The sequence below is a fragment of the Mobula birostris genome, chromosome 13 (assembly GCF_030028105.1).
Source record: "Mobula birostris isolate sMobBir1 chromosome 13, sMobBir1.hap1, whole genome shotgun sequence".
NCBI classification, from domain to species: Eukaryota; Metazoa; Chordata; class Chondrichthyes; order Myliobatiformes; family Myliobatidae; genus Mobula; species Mobula birostris.
The window spans coordinates 55,431,572-55,437,606 of NC_092382.1; positions in this window are offsets into that span (position 1 = coordinate 55,431,572).

A 6,035-nucleotide genomic window follows, 5' to 3' on the forward strand; every position below is an offset into this window, starting at 1 on the left:
CTGATAAAAAATTCTGTTCTAGACGCCGACAAGCACACAATTGTTTGGAAAAGGCAATAAGCTGAAAAGTAGGAATCTGACAGCATGGGAGAGTGGATCATGGGAGAAAGAGCAGGAGAGGAGGCACCAGAGAGAAATATGAGGCAGTGGAGGAGAAGCGAGAAGGGAGGACAGAATGGGAGAGGGAAAAGAGAAGGTTGAAGTGGAAGTTAAAGAAATCGATGCTCATGACGTCAAGTTGGAGGTGACTCAGATGCAATATAAGGTGTTGATCCTCCAACCAGAGAGTGGCCTCATCTTGTTAGTAGAACAATGAACCGGCATGTCACATTGGGATGAAGAGTGGATTATAAATGGTTGGTCATCGGGGAATACATTTCATTGCGGACGGAACGAATGTGCTTGATAAAACCGTTTCCCAATCTACATCGGGTCTTGGCCCAAAACGTCGAGTGTATTTCTTCCTGGCCTACTGCATTCCACCAGCATTTTGTGTGTGTTGACTGCAGTCAGCTCGACTTCTTCAGTCTGCAGGAAATTTAAGGGAAACCTCTTCACCCACAGAGTGGTAACTGTTTGGAACCCATCACCACAGGGAGAGCGAGAGGGGAACGACAGGGGAGGATTGAAAAGGACTGTCATGGAACTGAATCACTGGCAGGGTCCAGCCGGCCTGAGCTGACTCTCTACTGTACACTAGTTGTGTTATAAATTCAGTAAGTACCAAAGACAGAATTTAAAATAGAACTGATTTATTTATCTCAGATCCAGAATATTAAACTCCAGTCACATTGAAGGTGAATATACAGCAGAAGAAACTCCTCCCATGCCCAGTGACCAGGGTGCAGAACTGGGTGTAGTGAGCAGCAGCAATAATTACAGAGTTCAGCACCGACAGTCACTCTCAAAATTGCATCAGCAATGGAGATGGACAAATATCCGGCAAGCAGCTTATTGAAACTTTCTCCCCAGTGTGAACCCGGCAGTGTGTCAAAAATGTAACATGCTGTAAAATTTCAGTGCTCATTAATGTTTCACTGCTGTGGTAATGGTTTCTCTGTAGGCTACGACTAGAGATAACAGGGTTTTGGAATGTGGGGATATCCACTGAGAGAAATGTTATTCTTTCTTGTGAGTCTGCAAGAGAGATTTTCACAGCCTTTTGCTGGGGAGAGATGAGAAAACATGAATGGAGAGAGTAGGCCCCTTTTCTCTTTTTTGTATTCTTTACTTAACCCTATTGTCGAAGTAAGAATTATAAGGCTCAATCGTTTAATTACATATTGTGTACTGTTTGTTATTTCGGGGTACTGATTTGTAACAGGAAACACATTGCGCAGTATCCACCCAAACAGGATTTCTTAAGTTTGGCCCGGCTGTGGGGGGGGGGGGGTTATCACCCCCTATATTAGGCTGCTAGCCAAAGCGAGAGTTACATAAGGTTAGATGACTGAGTGAATCACTTCCCACATTCACAGCAGGTGAACAGTCTCTCCCCAGTGTGAACTCAATGATGCACATTTGACTGAGAACTGACTGGTGCGCTTGTAAGCTAACTAACTGTGTGGATCACTTCCAACAGTCTGAGCAGCTGCATATCCTCTCCCCAGTGTGAACTCTGATGTACCTTCAGCTGAGATGACAAAGTGCATCCCTTCCCACTGTCTGAACAGGTGAACGGCCTCTCCCCAGTGTGAACTCACTGATGTACCTTCAGTTCATATGAGCCAGTGAATCCCTTCCCACAGTCCGAGCAGGTGAACGGCCTCTCCCCGCTGTGAAATCTCTGATGTGCCTTCAGTTTAAATGAGCAGGTGAATGCCTTCCCACAGTCTGAGCAGGTGAACGGCCTCTCCCCAGTGTGAACTCTCTGATGTGCTCAAGGTCAGATGACCGAGTGTATCCTTCCCACAAATTCAGCAGATGACCAGCCTCTGCCCAGTGTGAACTCAATGGTGTGTCCACAGATGGGAAGATCAACTGAATCCCTTCTCACCAACAGAACAGGTGAATGGCCTCGTCCCAGAATGAACTTGCTGACGGAATCTATTCCCAATGTCTGAACAGATGAATGGCTTCCCCCCTGTGTAAAGTGACGGGTGTGCCAGTCAGTCAGATGACCGAGTGAATCCCTCCCCACAGTCTGAGCAGGAAGAAGGATCAAGTGAATCCCTTCCTCCACTTCTTAAATATCTGGACAGAGACAGGAAAACTAGTGTGTTGTGTTCAGGATTCTCATAGACAAATTCTTTGTCACTTTTAAGCTGCAAAAAGATTTAGAAAATCCATCAGTGGGTGTCGGACAACATTTCAGATGAGATCACTTGAGTTGTCAAGGTGTGATCTGACATCACACTGTTACAGTGAACTTCAACCCAAGTTGGAGAGAGATATCATCTTCTAACTGGGCACAGTGCTGGTATCTGAAATGACCATCAAATTCTCTGATGCTCTTCCTGTCTCTATAAGAATGGGGCATTTCTGCCATCTCCAATCTGTGACCTTGCTCAGTCTTACTCTCTCTATTGCTATTATTCCCTGTTCCCACTGAGCTGCATGGGTGCCTGGCCCCACAGTAACTGAAACACTCTCACACAAATAGCTGGCAGTGTATTCCATGTATCCACCACTCTCTGGGTAAAAAACTTACCCCTGACACCCCCTCGGTATCTGTTTCCAAACACCTTAAAACTGTGCCCCCTTGTGTTAGCCATTTCAGCCCTGGGAAAAAACCTCTGACTATCCACACGATCAATGCCCCTCATCATCATATGCACCTAAAAAAGGGAATTAACACATTACTTTGAGGATTTGTTAGAAGTATACAAAATTATGAGGGTATAGATAGGGTAAATGAAAGCAGCTTTTTCCACTGAGGTTGGGTGGGACGACAACCAGAGGTCATGGGTAAGTGGGGAAGGTGAAAATTTAATGGGAACATTTGGGAAAACTCTTTACTGGAATGGTCGTGAGAGTGTGGAATGAGATGTCAGCACAAGTGGAGAATATGAGCCAGATTTCAACATTTAAAAGAAGTTTGGACAGGAGCCTGGATGGTAGGGGTACGGAGGGTGATGGTCCCGAGGCAGGTAGTTGATTTAGACAGCTTAAATGTTTTTTCAGCATTGACTAGTTGGGCCAAGTGGCCTGTTTCCATACTGAACTTCTTTATGTTTCTATGACAGAGAAGCTGGCCAAACTTGTTTGGAAGGGAAAGGGTAGGAGTAAGAACGAAGCAACAATGGCTGGAGTTTCTGGGAGTAATTCGGGAGGTGAGTGATTGATACATCCCAAAGAAGTGGAAGCATTGGAAAGGCAGGAGGACACAACCGTGGCTGAAATGAGAAGCCAAAGCCAACATAAAAGCCAAAGAGAGGACAAACAAAACAGCAAAAACTATTGGGAATCTTTTAGAAACCAATAGAAGATGACTGAAAAAAAAGTAAGATGAGCTCAGGGCATGGAATTATGACATTGTAGTCACTAATGAGTCTTGGTAGCACTCAACGGTCTGAGGCATTTAGAGGAACAAAATAGCCAGGGCCTCAATATCTCTTGAAAACAAAGGTTCCCTGCACCAGCTGCATTTCAACTTTTACTTTGGCAGGCACATACAACTCTACATATTCAAATTTTCACTTCTGAAGGCCTCCCACTTACCAGGTTCTCCTTTGCCAGAAGACCACCTGTCCCAAACTACATTTCTCAAATGCTTTCTGATATCATCAAAATTGACCTTTCTCCAATTTAGAATCTCAAACCATGGTCCAGACCTCTCTTTTTCCATATTTACTTTGAAACTCATGGCATTATGATCACTAATTTCTGTCACCAGCCCTGGATCATTTCCTAGCAAATTATTGGACACTTTTACGTCAGGACTTCTACGTACTGTTTAAGGGCACATTTGACAAACTCTACCCCATCTAGTCCTTTTACAGTATGGAGTCCCAGTCAATATATGGAAAGTCAAAATCAGTTACTGAATCAGCTTTGCTTCTTGGCATGGTCTGCAATCTCTCTACAAATTTGTTCCTCGAAATCCATCAGACTGTTGGGTGCAACAAACTCCTAGTAATGGCCAAAATTTCATAATTCCCTGTCCTGAGCTCATCTGGCTTTCCTACGATGCTTCTTGCATTGTGATATACACAGCTCAGCACATTCATCGCACCATGCTCAGCCATTTGATTGCTGACTCTGTCTGAGATCTGAACAACATCTGACTGGTGTCAAGAAAACAAACTCTCCCTCATTGTCACAGAAACAAAGGAGCTGCTTGTGGACGACAGGAGGACTGGAGACAGGCTAACCCCTATTGACATCAATGGATCTGGGGTTGAGACGGTGAACAGCTTTAAATTCCTCGGCATAAACATCACCGAGGATCTCACATGGCTGTGTTTTGACCGAGGATCTCACATGGCTCTTTCACATCAGATGGTTGAAAAAGTCTGGGATGGGGCCCCAAATCCTAAGAATTTTCTACAGGGACACAGTTGAGAGCATCCTGACTGGCTGCATCACCACCTGGTATGGGAACTGTACTTCCTATAATCGTAGGAACCTGCAAAGAGTGGAGCGGACAGCCCAGCGCATCTGTAGATGTGAACTTCCCACTATTCAAGACATTTACAGAGACAGGTGTGCAGAAAGGGCCCGAAGGACCATTGGTGATCCAAATCACCACAACCACAATCTGTTCCTGCTGCTACCATCCAGGAAATGATACCACAGCAGAAGGACCAACAGTCTCCGGGACATCATCTTCTACCAGGCCATCAGAGTGATTAATTGATTTCTATGTTATATTGACTGTCCTATGTACAAACTATCTATTATATATTACTATAAATTACACATTGCACATTTAGACGGAGATGTAACGTAAAGATTTCTACTCCTCATGTATATGAAGGATGTATGTAATAAAGTCAATTCAATTCAATTCACCCTCTCCACTATCTGTTCTGTCATTCGGGCTCCCATCCCCCCTACAACTTATTTTAGCCACATCACCCCCTCCCCCCACGCGAGCACTAGCAAGCCTTACCACGAGGGTATTAGTCCACTCTCGTTCTGTTCTCCGAACTAACGAATCTGCTGTCATCCCTTTGAATATTTTTCTGCTAGGTAATATCCCCAACAGCTTCAAAAGTGTGTGGGATAGCAGCAAGAGTACTCTGTGATGGCTGTTTAACCTCATTCCCCTTCGTGATTCTCACCCAGTTTCCTGTGTCCTGCACTTTGGGTGCAATTCACCTCTCTTCATGTCATATTTATCACCCCCTCCAACTCCTGGATGATCTGGAATTCATCCATTTCAAGTTCCAACTCCTTAACATACAGGGTTACAAGCTGCAGCTGGATACACTACTTGTAAGTGAGGGCATCAGGGACACTGGAGGTCTCCCCACCTTCCCACCAATGTCCCCTATAATTTGTAATGACTAGTGTGCACATAAATCTTGTACTGTGCAGTTTTTAACCCAGTGACAAAATGTGCACAGTGAATTTTATATATAGAGATATTCATTTTAACAGCTAGCAAATCACTGTCGTTAAGAACTTTGATCTCCTCTGGGTTCGATCGAGTTCATCTGCACTCTGACATAAACTATGTAGCAGGACTGTAATGGGTAACGAAGTATTTTCTCACCACAGCTTTTGCACATTGTCCATATGTGGTTTGCTTGCTACATTACGCTTTAAAAAGTCAGATTTCCAAATATCATTCCACTTCTTCCCACTTGTGAATTCTCCAGCGACTTCTGTATCACCACAAACACACAGGTAACACTAGTTTCTGTATTGGACATAAATATTTTCCCTGAATCCTCCTGAGGAATTGAGGATATATTAAAAAATCATTTCGAACCTATGTAACCTCTGGCTAAAAGAATAATTGGGACTGAACAGGAATTTTTGAACTGAAGTAAACTCTGTCTTCAGTGGTTAGCTAAGACAGACTCATTACCAGTTCTCTGCGGCTTGCAGAGAGACACACTGAGAGCTGAAAGCATTATACATTGTAC